At 29.5% G+C, this 20,305-nt stretch overlaps 1 protein-coding gene across 1 annotated transcript in view; it reads right to left on the reverse strand.

Annotated features, from left to right (window-relative positions):
* Positions 1–20,305, reverse strand: part of LOC140044420 (uncharacterized) — a 68,444-nt gene that overhangs the window by 24,507 nt on the left and 23,632 nt on the right. The window lies entirely within an intron of this gene.

Here is a 20,305-nt window from a genome sequence, read left to right on the forward strand (position 1 = left end):
ATAAAAGCTCTATGTTTGGTGGGGATAATTTTAATTCTCTCTTCCTTGTGGGTTGATCTACAACTGCCTCCTAACACCATTTAGTCTGCCATTTCTTTACACAATAGTATGTAACTACTGGAAATGAAGGATTGTAGAAGGATAATATGAACTAAACTAAAACGTTAATCCCACAAAACATAAATTGAAGAAATGTTTTTGAATTTAAACTTAAATTTATTTATAGTACGAATAAACAATTTAAATTATTTTTCTCAGAAAATGAAAAGTATAAAAAGGTATTTTGTAGTGCACACAGGAAGACTGGCTCACAACTACCAATGCACAGACACACATCTCTAGTTGCAGAATTGCTGGAGGGATTCAAGTCTAAATTGGAGTTCTGTTAACATATTTTGGCATTTTTCATGCTTAAATGCAGATCTTTAAAATGACTTAATAGAGTATGATCCAGAACATGAACGCGGACAAAAACATGCAGAATGAGTTTTACAGTTAATTACACAAATTTGTAATCCTAAAGGGTGTTCGCATCCACCTCTAAGGTACTTAAAGGGTGTTCGCACCCATGTCTAAGGTACTTAAATCCTAAAGCGTGTTCACAATTATGTCTAAGGTACCTAATTTTAAAGGCTGTTCGCACTCATGTTTAAGGTACTAAAGGGTGTTCGCACTCATGTTTAAAGTACTTGAATGGGTTCAGCAGTGGTTCAAACTACATTTGTGCAGTTCAAAATATAGTGAAAACATGGAAGAAGGGCTCATGGGTGTTGTAGTATCTTTTTGCATATTTTGATGCCTCAAAGATGACAAGCTTAAATAAATAAATTTCTAGTATTTATAATCGGTTTGGATTTACATTTTTAAATTATTCATTAAACAAAATGATAGAAGTAACATCGTTACTTAACATGACATCCAATAAAATTGAAATATTGAATAATTGTTTTGTCAATTCTAAATTCGTCTTAAATTATTCAGGTAATTTGACTGATTTTGAGAGAATACTAAGAATAGAGACTTAGTGTGTAGTGCAACAGTCATTAAGCATGAGGATTTTCAGCTTAAAGGGAAGAGATCAAAGACCTTGTATTAAAGCCGTTCACTCACAAATTGACTATAAAAAGGGAAGATAAATTTTGCAATCACAAATGAATACAAATCTGACATATTTTATTTATTTCTATTTTTTTAAAAATGAAATAAGACCAAAATGATGAAACATATAGGGCATACATTACAACATATAGGGCATACATTACAACATATAGGGCATACATTACAACATATAGGGCATACATTACAACATATAGGGCATACATTACAACATATAGGGCATACATTACAACATATAGGGCATACATTACAACATATAGGGCATACATTACAACATATAGGGCATACATTACAACATATAGGGCATACATTACAACATATAGGGCATACATTACAACATATAGGGCATACATATAGGGCATACATATAGGGCATACATTACAACTGATAATGCAATAACAATAATAACAAATATAAAATAGGTATGGTCCTGACAATGTTTGACAGTCATACAATTAAATTTGTAATTAAAATTAATTAATTCATTCATTACATAAATTTATTCATGAACAGTTTAAGATAATTTTAACATAAATTGAAACCAAAAACAAACTATCTTCCTTTGCTTCCAAATTATATTAATTATTTAAAATTAAGAATAAATTATTACAAAATAACTGAATTTATTTTCACAAACCTATTGTATTCCTTAAAATAAAGTACTAATATGTTGAAAAGAAACTCTTGACACCAGTGTGTACAGAGAGTGGCATTTCTGGCAAATTGTATGTATATTCTTAAGAAAATGTGTTCATTTTAGCAACCCTTGGCTCGAACGAACACGTACGACATACATTCAAAAGCCCATGAGCTTTACTTAGAATTAATTACAGCATTACGTATTCAATTAATGTTAACGCAGTATTTCCACGTAGATAATAATATCATAAAAATGATTGTGGCAGTGAGAAGTATAAACAGCTGATGTTAAATTGTAAATTTAGAACTGTTTTATGAGTTCGGATTTGGAAGAATGGGAAAATTATTTTATTAAATATTAATTGAAAGCAGATGTAGGGAACATGAACATAGTTTAACATGCCTATATATTTTGCAACTTAAAAAATAATAATAATTTAAACTTGATAAAGTGTTTTATGAAGTCACAATGATCAGAAAAATATATATTTAAGCAAAATGTTTTTGGAAAGAAAATTAAGTTTTGTTCTTAGACATTTGACTGGATGCTTCGCTATACCATGGACCTGTAGTATTATTATATAATTTGTTTATATGTACAGTACACACTAATGTGAAGATAACGGTTGTTTTTGATCTAGCTAACTAACTTGCATCCGCACTAAACAACCAGTATCAGTAATCAACATAAATTTTAATATTTCAATACTAAATTAATGATGTATTTTGATAAAACAATAGATCATTTTATATATATATATATATATAGAATCATCATTATTTCACAATCAAAATCAATATCAAGTTGTACAAAATAATACTAATTATGATAAAATGTTAATTATTTTATAATATGTTTCATTCTACAATAGGATACAATTTCATATTTGGTAATAAACAAACGTGAGATCAATTACTGTGTTCAAAACCTGACAGATCAAGTGTAACTACCAGATAATAGGTTTTGAATTTTGTGCTAATTTGAATTCATCATAGTAAGCTTAATGTTGACTACTTTAGCCAATTACAATTAAGAAAGAAGACAAATGAACCATACATGTAGGTAAATATTTTTCATATAGTAATTTTTCCTATAGTAAGAATGTAATAAATAACTATCTGTAGTATTATTTAAGTAACTCTACAAAAGAATATTTTAGTACACAGGGAATAATTTTGACAGTGCAAAAAGCTACTACTTTTTACACATTTATAAAAAACTGAATAGCAAAAACTGTAATACAAAACTATGTTTTATCTCAAAATGTTTCAGATTGTTTTATTACCAATATTGAAACTTAAGGGAAATGCAAAGTTGTTCAGTAGGTGTTTCTATTAGTTGACAAAAACTGAAAAATTTAGCGTTAAATGTCATTCAAATCATAAATTTCTCATTTTCAAATGTTTTTGATCTGCACCAATAAGTATAGATAATCTACAGTAACGTTGTTTTTTGAAAGAGTATTATTAAGTTAGTTGTAAAAAATAAATGAAGGTTGAAAATTATTTTAAACCAAAATTAATTTGTATATTATCTATCAATCATCGCAAAAAGAAATCGCACAAACATATTCTAAGAATTGTATCATTTGAATATCTATAACATCAAACTCTATGTGTCGTAACCAACTCGGTCAAAATACATAATTTTCAATAATCGTCAAATTATGACTAATCACTGTAAATTTCAATAAAACACATTTTACACCAATTCTGACAGTTTTTGTAGAACATTCTATATCAATTTATTATTTTAAAAGGAAGTTGATGACTTGGGTTTTTATAATTTAAAAAAACTTCTAAAATGAAAAATAATATAGATATTATTTTTACAATATTTTAAATACGAGACATAAATTTAATAAATTCTTTTCTTTATTTAAAAGTTATGTAAAATAAATTTTATTTTGCAGTTTAACATTTGTGCATAAATAGTTGTTTGTATTTTGTTATTTTGGAAAATAATGTTTCATCAAAACAATTGACATGTTCTTGTGCATCGTAAAAAAACAAACACAAATTCTTTATCACTTTATTAAACAATTTCATTTTAGTACAAACATTATGAATAATAATATTTCGACATATGATATCCACTTGAACTTTGACCAATCAAAGTACTTGCCAAAAATGCTGTGGTATCCAAAAGAAATAATGGCACGCATACTGTAGGAAGATAGAAAAGTAGCAGGAGGCCATTGAGAAGCTTTGAACGTTTACTGATGAAACTCATCCAGCTCCTATTCTACTACCTACCACAAGAAATTGTTTGTATCTAAAGTTAATACCAACATCGGACACTCTTGGATTTGCCTATATGCCCAGTTTTCTCAAAAGTCTGATATTCTGAATTTGTTTTTAATGCTTAAAAAAGAATTTGGGAGCTTTTGGACCTGACAAACACTTTATAATTCAGTATAAAGTAAACCAAAAATTGAAATATTTAGCTGGTAGTACCATGCATATGTTGCTTTTGTTCTGTAATCGTTAGACGCAACGGTATAGAAATTAAATACACTAAAATAAAAATTGAACTTTATTAGTTCTCAAAAATATATGTATATATTGTAAATTTAGATCCATTAACATTTAAATATAATTTGGTTCCCATGATAAACATATTTAAGTAATAATTAAGTTCAACATTTATTGTTTAGTTTGAAACTCTCACATTCTACCAATCTGGATCATCTTACAAAGTTCAAGACTATTTGTACAAAATTTACCTCAACTTCAACCCAATGCATGTCCTTAATTGAATTTAAGTATAAACTTAATGCTTGGTGGTAGAACTTCATCAGTGGAATAAAGAAACACATAAAATTAAATTAAGTCAGTCAGATTATCTTTCAAAGTAGATATTTTAGTTAAAGTATTTCAAGTGGAATTCTTTTATTATGGTGTAATGTCGTGGACCTTGTAATAATTTGATTACATTTTCCTAAATCTTTAAGTAAAGTTGCATTGCTTTACAAATTAAACATGGGTCTATGACCACTAGTGCCCTAACACTAAACAAATAAAATGGAAATTGGAAAATCAACCAAATGCATAAAAAGTTCTAAAAGCATCGTAAAAAAAAACAACTACCAGTTTAGTCATCATTTCAAACTGGTCAAACATCTTTTCAATAAATGTTTATTTTTTATTTTATAAATATCATCAAATAAATACTGTCATCTCAAAAACTATAAAAGTAAATTAAAGATTTTGAAATTTTGTAATAACTTATATAAATTGCATTTGTATTGTTTTAAATTTAATAAAAAATAATATTATCTTTAAATAAAATAAAATTGATTGAAGATTTATTAATATTAAACAGAGTAAATATTATATATAAATATATAATATATACAGTATACCGTAATATTAATTTTCCTGTCTTCATAGAGTTAGATAATAATCTGTCCTCGCACTTAGCGAATGATGGTACTTACTTTATGAGTGACTATAGCTTACAAAGAGTTAAATACTTTACCATTTCAATTTACAAATATTAAGAATCTTCCATTACACTAACAAGAATAAAATAGCTTAAAGGGATAAAAACCAAAAAAAATATTTTAATATCAAAATGAGCCCGAGACAGAAAAATTAAACCAAGAAGATAGAAAATAAGCGTTTAAATGATGTCTAAATTATCCATAATTCACACAACATTTACTTCAAAGTTTGCAGTTGGGTAATTGAAAGCAATAGAAATCACATAAATGCACACAAATCATTAGAAATAATAAAGACATCCATTAAAGACAAAGACTGACAGCTACACATGGAAGCGATGACGATCAATGCACGGACCAATCAGAAACAAGCGTACACACAGGTATGTCTGGAAGAATGCCTCGTTGATTAATACCAATGAATGTGATGACAGGAGAACATGAACTCACAACATTCATCATTGACAAACACAGTTGTGAGTTATGATGGAATTGATTGTGAACATTGATAGTGTAGGCCTTATAGGCCAGTTAATGTAGGGCACTAAGAATGGCTTCTAGGTCTAGGGCAGTTTCTTACTGTAAATAACAGGTGCATTTATGATATCAATTTAGTGGATGTTTAACATTCATAAGGCTGCATATCATTTCAGTATAGTCAAGGTCAGACTGGCAATAATATAGTGATGTCATAAATCTGAAGAACAGATCATCATAATTTTATTATTCACATAAACAATAAGCATGTTTTGTATATGTAGCAACATTTATTTTAATAACAACATTTATGTAAAAACATACCTGGAAGACATAACATCATTTATTTTTGAAGAAGGAAGTTTCATATGTTGTTGATACGTTTTCATTTCTACCGCAAGCAATTTTAAAAGTCGATAAACATTATATTCACAAAATGACAAAAGCCTTAAGGTCAAAATATTCATGTTTGAACAAGCATTCTTTTGTATCTTATTCTTTATACATTTTTAATTGATTTGAAATGCTTTAAGAAGGTTATAGTTGTCAACTAGTATGGATGAGCAAATTACATCTGCTATTTTTATTTGTGTATTTCCACTTGTTTGCAATTCTTCTACTATCATATTGTTCTCTCATTGAGGAGTGAAGGGCTAATGTCGGTTTATCCATGTAACCTGGGCACATAATAGGCTTACAAAACAACAATGGTGTTTAGCTTTACCTAGATAAACTGACATTAGCCCTATCCAGAGGGAGAAATACAAAAATAAGGATTTGTGTGAAAAAAGTAAAATAAGTTTCAGATAGATAGATTTGTAAAAAAGTTCACATTGTTAAAAATTCCAACCCTTCTAATCTGCAATATTAATTTTTACAAGATAGTAAAATATAATGATATTGACCCATTTTAAGGCAGCCTAGTTTTCCAGTTAATTGCAAAGAAACAAGATTATATTACCATGTTTCCATCACATATTTTACCGCTATATCAACATAAACTAAAAACTACAGATACGTTTACACCGGTGCGGCTTGCATGTTTACCCACGATGCATTTGCATCAGGCAGCAAAAGACCGCACATGAGGCAGAAGATATGTACATTGTCATGATAAATAGAAAGGTATCCTCTATAAAAACCTACTACTGTTTTAACTGCATGTGTTTAATAAGACGAAGTATTGAATAGGACGAACAATGTTGATAATCTGCCACTCAAGTTGATTGACTGGTAGAATCAATTGGATTGTTTACATTACATAGGTAACCAGTGAGGCTTGAAGTAGGCTTAGATTAACCCTAAATAAACTTAAGCTGATACCATTAACAAAAGCAACCAATGGCTTAAATTGTTCTAAAAAGCCTCAAGGAGGGCTAATAGTTACTACTGATTATCTTGTGTTTTAAGTCCTTCCTATTAGGGTGCAAATAAGCCATAATTTGGCCAATAAATGTCACCTTTCGTTATATTTTTAACCACACAGTCTCAGATGAGCTTGAAGTCTAGCCGAGGATTTGTTCAAATCACCTTTAATTAATACCGCTTAGTCAGCACTATTGGTATATTTTAAAGATTGGGTTGCAAATTAGTTCTATAGTTATACAGTATACTTAAAGAACAATTTTAATAACCAAATAATTTACCAAAACCATATTAGTGCAGTATTTCAAAATTAATCCAATTCATCTATTCAGTGGAAAATTACTTTTTTCCTTTCAAAGTCTATTTCAAAATTAACTTAGTAAAACAAATTTAGCTATCTGTGTATGATATTTAGACAACAACAGAATTTTTATACACATACATTCATTACAATAGTATAGTAGTATCTAATTATTTTATATCGCATTCTAAAATTATAATATCAAATCATTTTAGTATTTTCAAAGATCATCACCATTTTATTAAATGTTCCCAAAACACTTATTTATATAATCACCAAGGATAGTTACCATGACGATGAAATCCTCAAGATTTCCTCCTCCTAAATAAAGACATTACGATATGATGGCGTTACTCTGTGCTTGGGTTTTAAGCACTTTGTGTAAGCACACAAGTGCCAACTAAGTCTGATGGAATTACACTAAATTTGTTCGGAGAAGAGAAGGATCTGTCCTAATTACATAATTTATAATTAGATTCTACAGTAATGCTGTAAATAATGATGAAACTAATAATGAAAATAATGATGAAACTAATGATGAAATTAATGATAAAATTAATGATGAAAACAATGATGAAAAATAAGACTGAAATATAATGAAGAAATATAAGAAATATAATGAAGAAAAATAATGATAACAATAATGATGAAAATAATGAAATTAATGATGAAAATAATGATGACATTTATGATGAAATTAATGATGAAACATTAATTATGAAAAAAATGATGAAAACAATATGATGAAAATGATGAAAAATAATGATGAAAATAAATAATAAACATAATGATGAAAATAATGATAAAAATAATGAATAAAATAAATAAATGATCAAGTTACCATGTAGATAAATAGTTATAGCAATGTGAATGCTGAATTGATAAAACCGAGAAACTAATTAGCACGATGCTTTTACCCTTAATGAAGAAAAGTCGGCCAAAAGGCAATACATCGTTCACTATCTGCCTGACAAGGCGCGCTGGTTATACGGCCATTTACTTGATTGCTCTCGCAAATAGAAATAGGACAAGTTTCCACAAGAAAAATTAAATTCTCTAAAGATAATAATTTCAAAATGATTCATCTGAAAGGCTTATATCCTGAAATTAGTAAGAAACTCACAAGTAAATCTACAGAATTGATTAAAATGAAATAATTTTATTAAGGTTTAGAGAAAATTGTTAGATATCTTAATTAATAAGATATAGCGCATAAGAAAATGAAACAACATTTTGACAGTTCAAGAGACAGAAATACTTAAAATGGAAATGTGATAGAAATGGGATTTAGTTATTTAAAACATTAAATTAAAAATTCAAATTGACAGAGCATTTAGGTCTACAGTACTATAAATGTTGTTGAAGAAAATTACTTTAGTTAATAACATTACCTACAAATTATACAATGAAGAAGTGATTGACATTCTTCCAAAAAGCAACCACTTTTCCAAATCAAGGATTTTAGAAAAAGTGGGCAAAAATCATGGAAAATGTTATCATAGTTGTAAAACCAACTGATAATTGGTATAGTTTATAATTGATTTTTACTCTATTTAATGTTTATCTGGGCTGCTTAAGTCTTGCCTCAGGCAGGGTATGTACATATGACAATTAGGATGAACTAATATTTGATCAAAAACAACTTATTGGCTGCCTTCCTAAGTAAATACAATGCACTGTGTACTTATTACATTGATTTCTACTGTTGGTATGACTTATGTCATGTATGTGTACTCATTTGAAGGGGCTCTAACAGAGCACTTTTAAGAGTAAGACCTATGAAGAAAATGAACTAAGAATTTGAAATAATTAGGAACTAAACTTTTTACTGTTCCTTTGCAAACAAAAGAATATAAAACCAATGTCGCACTAAAACTGGATCCAATGTGTGTGTATCTAATAATTGTCATCATTAGAGTGCATTTCACTTTCTCCCTGCTCGATTTCCTCCCAATATTTTATTGCTGAGACAATTTTCTGTCACAAGTTTTATCATCATTTTCATGATGATGATGATGCCATGATAAACAATTTAAAGGGATTCATTGTAACCTTGTAACCTTGATACGGATTTCATAAACATCAAGATGATCAATGTCAGCTCATTAGAGTCAATAACAACAAACCAAACAATTAATAATTGGAAATATCAAAACAAATTGTTAAGTTCTGTCTACACCATCAAACTAGTTTGATAAAAATGTATGATATACCCAAACATGGTAATAATATGACATCATCATGTCCATATATGGGCACATACAATTTTTTGTCACATAAAGTTTGATAGTGTAGACAGAGTTTAACATTTGTGTAACATGTAAAACAATATGTGTCTCTCCATTCACCCCAACCCCCTCCCCTCTCTTGCTCTCTTTTTATAGATTATTAGTTGCTAAATATATGCAAAACGATGGGTCATAGCTCAAATTGAAATTTCCAATTGAATTCTGACAAAATATATATACCATCAGTTGTCGAATTCAAGTATTATGATTTCGTTATTATTTTGACACAAGTATGGTCACATGACATTAGAAAGTAGGGTCATCTAATTTGTTTTATGTCTTAAGGGTAAATGTGGCCCAATAGCCTCATTTTAAAATCATGAATATTCATTAAAACAAATATGATACTCCCATTAAAACTAAATTTGGTCAAAATATTCATTTAAATTTGAAGAATGTAATTTGATAATCCTCATTCTATTTTAAATAGTTCATCAAAAACAAAATAAAAATAAAAAAGTATCACTCCCAAACTTATTTCTTTAAAAGAAATTAAATATTTACTGTACTTATTCCGAACCTTCAAACAATAAATACCTTTCTATTTTCTTCTTAAAACAGATATTTATTTTGATGTAACAGAATAAGACAACAAACTAAGTAAATATATCACACAAGTGACTACAATCCTTTGTAAACTCTAGTAGATAAAGAGAAAAATCTCAGAATGGGACAAACTCCTTCACTGTGACGTAAACGGCGCCACAATTATTCACCATTAGACAAATATAGTTCAGATACGCTTTTTTTCCCTTCTTCGCTGAATTTTTTAAACACATATTTTCAGAAGAAACTTAGCAATATAAGTAATTACCACTACACAATTGAAATGCCCTTTCTCTAAGACGGAAACAAGTCGCAATCCAAAACAGAATCAACGATGCTTATCACAATTTTACCTAATATTGATCAGTTTTCTTAGATTTGTTTGCCGCTTATTTGTCGCGATAGCAACACGATCTCCATCGTCGTGACATTTGGCACTGTTACCATCGCTAATACTTCGTCTGATTTACTTCGTTCTATACCTTAGATGATTTGCAATCGCCTTAGTATCTTAATTCATCACCAACCCCCATTTAAACGGTAAAACCTGCTTTACGTTCTTGTCAAAAAACTCTTACTAAAATTACTTTTCAGACAGGTAAATGATGGAGCAAGTCTGTGTGACTACTTTATCCTCAAATCAAATTCTAGTTCATGTGTGTTATTTTGCTTATGATGTTTTCAATCTCACTGAGAGAAGTAAAATATAGCGGCTCACACTGATTATGTCCTTATGGAGTAAAAATCAAAATTGTAATTAAATACTGTTCATTATTTAAATGACTATCAATTATGGTTTATTTATCCAAATAATGAGAAAAAAACTTTTATTTGGATGACTGCCTAAACAAAATGAAATCTAAATCATAGATAAAAACAATAATATACTTTTAATTTAAGATATAAACCATATCAACTGTGTAACTGTCTGTTTTGGGGGTTCGTCCCACTTTATTGTTTAAAAATTACAATATTTTTTCTCAGGGCACTGAACCAAATCCTGGCGCGATGTGAACGCAGCTTAAATCAATAATTAATAGTAGAAAGGTATTAGAAGATAAAACAATAATTTTAGGCTAGTAATACCTTATAATGAGTACAGGTTGGTTAATTCATAATTAAATAACACATTCAAATTGCAGGCCACATCTTTCTTGGTTAATCTAAGGCTTTTGTGAACTTAGATGCAAAGTAATCGTATTATGTGCAATAAATTAGTAACATTCTTTTGCTTATTATTACCAGCCATCATTTGATATTTAATTCAAACATTTGTAATGGGAATTTGAGCCTGAAATAAGCCCTCTTAAGTGCACAACGTTAAGATCTTACTTATGTATCATATTTTGTGGTTTGTCACATGATTTTTACTGTGCATCTTTTCCATCAATTAATGAGATCACATTTAGTTGTGTTGTAGTAACTAGTATTCATTAGGATCTGATGAATGATACTAAAGGTTACACGTATTGTTTACAATCAAAGGTATTTAAAAGAAGATAACAAATAAATGAATAAACCAGAAAATGCAAGATGTAAACAGAAAACATGTTTTTTTTTTGTTCTTTAAAATGTGCAGAATTTAAAATCATCTTATCTTATTAATAGTAATAAAAACTATGATTGAATAGAAACAACTTGATTACAGTTTACCATTGAATTATAGCTTTATGACCAAAATAATCTTTCAATCAAATTTGAGAAAATACATGTTTGTTGTTGTGTTTACTAATATTCATTGTCATTATTCTTTTCAGTATCTATTCAATACAAAGGAAATAATTCAACAGATATGAGTTTTAGAATTTAGTTTTTCAGTTGTGATATCCAATCAGATACATCTTTATTTATATTTATTTATCATCAATAAGATGGACATGCCTCACACGGCGAGCCTAAGAGTCGGGCAAATTGTTGGTTTGCAAAAAATACATTTAACAAAAATATTAATTACTATCGCTCTTTAACAGCTTTCAAAGTATCATTGTTTGTCAGCTGTTATGATGGTATCTAAAAGTAATAGATATTTAACATTTACTTACAAGATATTGTAGGTACTCCAATGCAATGGCTTGATATTACACAGATGAAAAAAACATAATTAGTATGGCTACATCATTGCCAGATAGTAGCGTAATTTTGCCCAAGGGTACTATTAATATTTAAAAAAAAATTGCCATAGGCAGTTTTTAAAAGGTATTAATGGCTGTAGGTCAGATTAAATTATCAGTGTGGTGAACTCACAACACAAAAGGTTAACAACAAGTTAATCAAAGCATGTACTTATACCATCCAAGTCCAGTCTGACAAAAACTGGAGGAACATTTAGATTTTTAAAAATAAATTAGTAAATTAACAATCATGTGATTAACTAAAAAGGAAATAATGTTTAATAATTATTGAGAAGCTGCAACTGTATAATGAATAATACAAAATAAAAACGTCTTCTGGATCAGTTACTGTGAAAATGTTACTTAACTACACTACTGCAGTGAAAATTATTAATAATTATTGATAATTAGACATTTTAAAAATTCCGTAAAAGTGTTGGATACAATGATTCATTGAACAGAATCTTTAAACAAGTTTGGTAATTGTGATCTCTAGAGAATAATGCAGATCCTGAAAAACTCTACAACTACCGTAAATCATTTTAATTAATTTGTTCCCCAACTTTTAAATTGTACTTGGCTGCAATGTTCTTTTATCGTTTTTCTGTTATTTTTATATGGGTTGTATTGCTAAAATAAAGTTTTACAAGTATTTGTTTTAATATCCTTAGATATATAGTCAAGCATAAAAGTTTTATTAAACCTGTTTAGTACCATTTCTCCAACCATGCATTCAGAAAACAAGGGACTACTAACAATTACTTGGATGTGGTCCAACATTCACTCATACCCATTATCATCTTAAAGAGTCTTACTCCTAGGTTAAGCATCAACAGGTTAAGTTAATTGTTTTTAAGTATTAAAATTATCAAAGGGTTGGTGGTGGTATACACACATCTTGTCAATACAGTGCTTTAGTAGAAAATCTAGTTATACTTCATGAAAATGTGTGTCTAATTATGATGTTTGTAGGTCTGAAATAAGATTAGCTACTTTAAAAAGTAGATAAAGAGAAACAGCTTTAAGAAATAGGAGCTGGCTTTACCCAACTGTATTCAGGAGTTCCTGTTAGGTTAGGTGATTGTAGGAGCTGGCTTTACCCCACTGTATTCAGGAGTTCGTGTTAGGTTAGGTGATTGTTGTGAACTATTGTAAACATATGAAAGAAAAAAAAGGTAGTAAGGAAAAAAAAATCAGTATGTGTGAACGAGGCTCTAAGCTTCTGTCACCCATTTTACCACCCCACCCCCTTAATTTTCCTCATAATATTTTAGTATTTTTTAAGATACTGTAGTAGGCCTATGGCAGTCTTCAACAGATAACTACTGTACTACCATCTTAATGAGGCTAACTCCAATTTGCAAGACACTGACAATCAACTAAGGGGAATGGTTAAGGGGAAGGTGGGAAGGCCTACTGTATGATGACATAAGTTGACCAGCTTAAGGAGACACAGGTTATACTGAGATCTTGAAAAGACACATTTGGAGGACCATCGTTGGTATGTCACATAACGCTGGAGTATAGTAGAGCAGTAAATAGGCCTATTGTTTTGTTTTACATATTCTGAGTAGTAGAAAGTCATCGAATATTAAGAAAAAAAATATGTAAAAATTTTTAAACTAACTTAATTCATATCAGACTTTTGTCACTGTGTTCAAATCATATCAACAAATCATCAATAACCCTTTTTTATTTATCAATTTGTTACATGTGTTCTGACACGTCTTATTCATTTAATCATTGTATGACTCAACTCAGATTGAACCTGAAACAGATGACCGTTAGGCATGGCACTTCATACATTTAACCATCAGTCAATTGATTAAGAGGCCGTCTAAATCATTCAGTCACTGTATACTTGTATTCATGTGGTAATCAATCAGTAGTAGCAATGATTCAATTAGTAATGAATAAATGTAAAGTTAAGGTGATGTTGACACATGACAATCAATCAATCCATCAATATGCTATCATTCAACAATTATGAATAATTTATGAAATGTATATAAAAACACACACAAAATAAGAAGCAACCAATTGATTGACTGATTTATGTTGAAGTACGATACTTAAACTCCAAATATAAGTAATAATAGTAATCATAATAATAAAAATATTAATGAGCGTTCTTTACCTAGAAGGTCTCACAACGCTTGAGAAAGAATAAAAAAAGGCAAGTTTAGTAATGTTTTGGGTTTTAGTTTGTGATAATTACCAAAAATTAAGTACTAACTTAACAAGAAAATAGTTTGCTTAGAAAATGTAAAAGTGTGAGAAAAAAATTAACCAAATCTTATTTTCTTTCTCTTATTCAACTTGTTTTCTTTATAATAATTTATTCATTAACAGGCGTTTTAGTTCAGAAGTTATAAAACATTATATATAGTCCAAGGCTGGTCCTTATCATTTGCTTTTCTTAAGTCAAGATAGTAAGAAGTGCTTAAGTAAAAAAAACATTAATGTGTTAGTCCAGTTCTTTTTATCTTATAGATTGTCATCAATCATAAGATAAAAAGAACTGGATTAACACATTAATGTTTTTTTTACTTAAGCACTATAAGAAAACAATATGTAAAAATATTTGAAAACTAACTTACAGCAAAATCTGCAAAAATTAAGATGATTTTGTTGCTAAGTACATTTACTAAATCTGACCCCAATGTAATTGAGCATCAGGTCTCAGGTACTTAAACCAACGAGTTCATGCTATATCTACCTAACATGGATTCATAGTAAATCTTGAATTTCCTGGTGAAAATCCTTATAAAGCTGTAATAATTGTCGCCACAAAGCCTTTTGATTAACAACAATTATCCAGCTAGTGAAGCTTGCTCTCCCTAGATGAAATCATAAAACAATATCTCATGGGACTTGTTCAATAACTTTTTATGGATTAGATAAAGCACAATTTAGTAATAGATTAATGCAATCCTTCTGTTGGTGAAATAAGAAATAACATTTGATTTATAATCAAATACAGGAATCTATTTCATTGTCATTAAACGTTTGCAATAGGCCTAATTAACTATAAACAATAATTTTAGAAAGAACAGTATTTGTTGTACAACATTGGATTGTACGCATCAGCCCAGTCCTTGCTGTACTCTGCAATAACACAGGAAGAAATATGTCAATGTATAGACTATTGGATGATAATACACGAATATTTCTAAATAATCATCATTTAGAAATCTTAATACCGGTTATTATCTACAGTACTAGCCTAGATAGTGTAGCTAATCAAATTAGGCATTTAAAAAACAAATTATGTTTAAAGGAAAATATCTTCAGATTATTAATAAAATGAAACTTTTTAAAACCATGTATCGTAGCCAATGCCTTAGTCACAGCATGCCCTACTTTCAATTTAACCTATAAATAGCAAACACATCTAGCTTCTACTTGTTTGTATAGTCCACAGTGGGGCTCGCAAGCTACATGATGTTGGCACTACGTCACTACAAAACAGTAGAACATGCAGAGCTCGACGCATTTGGTAAAGGAAGTGCGTTGCAATTGGCCAATTTTGCGCAGGAATCTTTACTGAACTTTACCAACTGACTTGTAAGTTTGCGGAGAACTCTTTACTTATGACTTAAAGTATCAATGCCATTTATCAACACTCTGCTTCTGAAACTACAATAATCATGGTTTATACCACAAATCAACAAGATCATACATATATTATTATTATAACTACTTTATTTTTATGATTAAGAAAATGATAGGAACAACAGAACTAGCAAGTTTAGGACAAAATATGGGGAAAATGAAATAACATAGCGTTTTCAGCCTATTTTCTGAAGACAAGTTACTCCGTTAATTCGTAACTCCTCAACGGACAGCCGTATGGACAAAATTTTTACTGTAAAATGTTCTTTAAAGATTAGCCTACATACGGTAACTGTGTGATTGAAAAAAATGAGAAAATTTGTTTTCACTTCTTAAAGGCCATCAAAAAAAAAACCACAGTGTATAAGCATAGGCGCCGCATGGTGTCCTGAAATCCCCTGATTATGTAATTTCTGTTGGTTACGCTTCGTTGCACGGCATTGTTTGTCATCGATCGAAGATGTCTTCCGTTTCGTGAAAAAGGCGTATACATCTTCACCAATTTAATTTCAATGAAGAATTCCCGTTCATCAGCAATAAGTTTTGTAAACTTTCTGAAGTGTAAATGGGGTCTAAGGCCCTGTTTCTGCTGCCAACTAAATACCGTATATTATACGGTATTGTTTGAATACCGTATATATACGGTATATTTTTGGCAGCAGAAACTGCGCTCATAAAAAATATACCGTATTTTGTATACCGTATTTTTCCCACAAAATTTGTGGATAAAATACGGTATTTACAAATTTATACCGTATTTTTTGTACCCGTTTCTGCTGCCAATAAAAAATACCGTATTTTTTTTTTACATGACAAAAGGTGAACATTAGTGTTTTTATTTTCTTTCGCTGTCAGCTGCTTTAGCCTACACACGTGTATAGATATATTCGGCAAAAATGTGGAGCGAAGACGTCACAGTTTTACTAAATAAATGTGTGTGGGGAAGCTAAAATGTCTGGCCAACTAAAAGGTAATAAAAGGGACAACCACATTTATAAAGACATTTCTAAAAAAATAAAGCAGGAGTATGGAATAGACTTGTCTCCAAAGCAAGTAAACTGAAAGCTGAAGAGCCTGCGAAAGCAGTACAACATTGCAAAATACAATAACTCGGGGAGGGAACGAATTATTGTCCCCATTACGATGTTTTCTGTGCTCTCACAACATCTCTATCACTAGGGCTAGGCTGTTGAAAGTGAGACGTAAAACTTCCTTTATTGCGACTTTTAATTATCGATCAAATAAATGAATGGCAATTTGGGTAAAAAAGATTAAATTTAACACGACCACCCAAGAAGTATTGTTAGCAGAAACGGGGTACTAAAAAATACGGTATTTTTATACCGTATTTTGAGCAGCTCCAGCAGAAACAGGCCCATAGTGATCCTGCATATCTACTTTTTTTATTTCACTTTGTAGTATGTACAATGTATGTTTTTTATACAAAAAAAAATTTGTTTGTAACTGTTCTGTATATACCTTTCAAATTAGACCTACTGTATGGATGCTATTTTTTTGTACATTACTGTTATGTTATAATTTTCCTTTATTTTTAAACCTTTTAACTGGACCATTTTGAAAAGCACTATGTTTACTGAAAATGTAATCCAGTTTATTAAAAATAAATAAATAGCAATGTGTATAAAACGAGATGAGCATTAAGGGAAGCTTGCAAAAATGAGCCTTACATCATAACGAGAAGGGGGTCAACATGTTTGATAGACAATGAGTCGTGGAATCAGGAGAAGGGGTAAAGAATTATCCTAATCTTACCACATAGGCGTCTCAGGAAGGGGGTTGTCAATTACCATGCCAATAGAGAAATAAAAAAGCTACACTCATCATTTTTTTGATTTGTAAATACCACCTGTCATAAATATCAGTTTATTTGCCAATTCATCTCTTAACTCATAACATAATAACTGAAATAATCACTCCTCTCAGTCTCTACAACTTTTTATTACGTTGTCGCAGAATAAACCATTATTTATAAATCCATCATATCTCTATTATAATTTGCAAATTGCAATGTTTTATAATCACATATCAAATGCAGCTATATGAACATTAATAATACACAATTTGTTCTAAGTATTGTGTAACCTTGACATTTTAACTTGTGTTGAAGGTAACGTGAAAACGCTGGAACATTTATGCTTTTAACGAGTCATTACAATTGGATCTAGTACAAAACCTTTATTGATAGTTGCAAGGTCTGTACAATTCACTACAGTATACAAGCAAACATAATTCTTATTGTATATATTCTTCAATTATAATTTGTTTTCTTTTCTTAAACAACTGTTTTTATTATTTAATTTATTTGAAGTCTAAACGAAGGTGGTAGTAATTCCTAATATCCACATTAAACTGTCGGCTGTATTATAAATTTTAATCCAATTTCTAGAGGATATTAATTGACATATTATTATGATTATTCTAATAATTTATTAATCCTAATAACCTACAAGTAATAAATATTAATGCTGATATCTCCTTTAATAGCCGTACTCTAAATAAAAGCTATGGAATTCTGTATCTTGTCCATCAGCTATATGTTCGTTAACTTCATTTTATCTTTATATAATTGAAATGATAAATGTTTATTTGAATTTATTATTTTCTGCTTTCCCTTTTTCATAAATCTACTGATGTAATCTAAAGCTCCATCTACACTATCTGTAGTTTGACAAAACAAAATGTGGTAGTGATAACATGGTGGTAGTGATATGACATCATTTTGTCCACATTTTGTTGCCACAAAAAGTTTGATAGTGTGGACAGAGCTTAAGAAATCATTCTGATCGATTGACATGTTAAGAATTATTCCCAAAATATTGTTGTGGTCAAGAAAGGTAGAAACTGCAATTTATATAAAACATGATTTCTTGAACCTAAGAACTTTCAATGATTATAGCTATAATTAAGATAAACTTATACAGATAAATTGCAGTATTTATCTTGTAGGGTTATCTCTCATTGTATGGGCATTTTCTAGCCTAGAAAGTCTAGACACAGCTCCAAGATAAATCAAATGCTGTGGGTTGGTTGTAACTCCTGTCTGTATTAATCAAAACATGGATAGCTTCTTAGTAAATTTATTGGAGTTCAGATGTTCTTACAATCCAATGGTAGAAATATGAAAGATGATCAATCTTAAATCATAGAGATGTTTTCGTAGTAAATCAACATTAGGGTCTCCATAAAAATTACATTATGGTTATGTATCATACAGAAGACTGCACTGTAGAAAGGATATTTTACCTAACGTCAAGAAACATGACATATCTGAATGGCCAACAGCGCCACCAACATATTTTAAGTCCCACTACACCATTCATGACTTCTTAATACTAATGAAAATATTCAAATATAAGTTATTAAGATAAGATCTTTAAATATTTTGTTGGATGTTGGATGTACAGCAATACCAATTTATATTTAACTAAATCAATTAACAAATAATGACAAAAAGTGTGAAAAGTATACACACATTTTTAAAAAGACTACATTTTAATTTAATTATTAAAGAAATAAATTAAAAGGTTCAGGTTTTATATTAAAATCATAAAGTAAAAATACAGAAGTTTTTTTTTACCCAGCTTATAAAAAAATGTGTTTATAACTAGGTTGTATGATGTAATGACCTCTATCATTGATGTTCTCTCATCTTCCAATTTATTTTAATAAGTTCATGATCTGTAGATAGTTGATCTGTTAATGGGTAGGATTAATACCCCTCTTTTAAACATGACATCATCATATTGGGGAAAACAATTTAATAGGTGCAATCACAACCTATGATATAAAAATACAGGTGTTTTTGTCAAACGTTAAGCTCTAAAATATGCGAAGTGTCGTCAGATAATGATTAGTATGGTAAAAAAATTATAAACGAGTGTTCAGATATAATTATTAATGTTATTACGGTATATTTTATGGATACTTGCTTGAAAAGCATGAATGCTTTTGGATATTATTATAGTAATATTTTTTTAACAAACAACAGCTTTTTTTATATCAAAAGTTTTTACCTATTTATGTAAAAATAACTTAATTAACCTACCTCCTAATATCTTTTGACAGATCAAATTAGACTATGTAAATTTAAACTTAAAACTTTCAAATTCATGACACCTTTGGCAAAAGTTGAAATAGTAATTGCTAATTTGTTGTGTACCTGTTAATATTTTGTGACCGAAGACAGATAAACACAATTTCTGTTAAGTTTACTCTAGTGGCTTAGGTTTATTTTCTGGAAGTCTAGTACTGGAAGACTATTTATAATATTATTTTGTCCTACATTTCATAGGAAAACAACCAAATTAGTACATTTCTAATGTGGCAATAAAAGGAAACGGAGAACAGACGTATACAAGTTTTCTTAATAAACAAGTTTTG

This window comes from Antedon mediterranea, chromosome 3 (genome assembly GCF_964355755.1).
Source record: "Antedon mediterranea chromosome 3, ecAntMedi1.1, whole genome shotgun sequence".
NCBI classification, from domain to species: Eukaryota; Metazoa; Echinodermata; class Crinoidea; order Comatulida; family Antedonidae; genus Antedon; species Antedon mediterranea.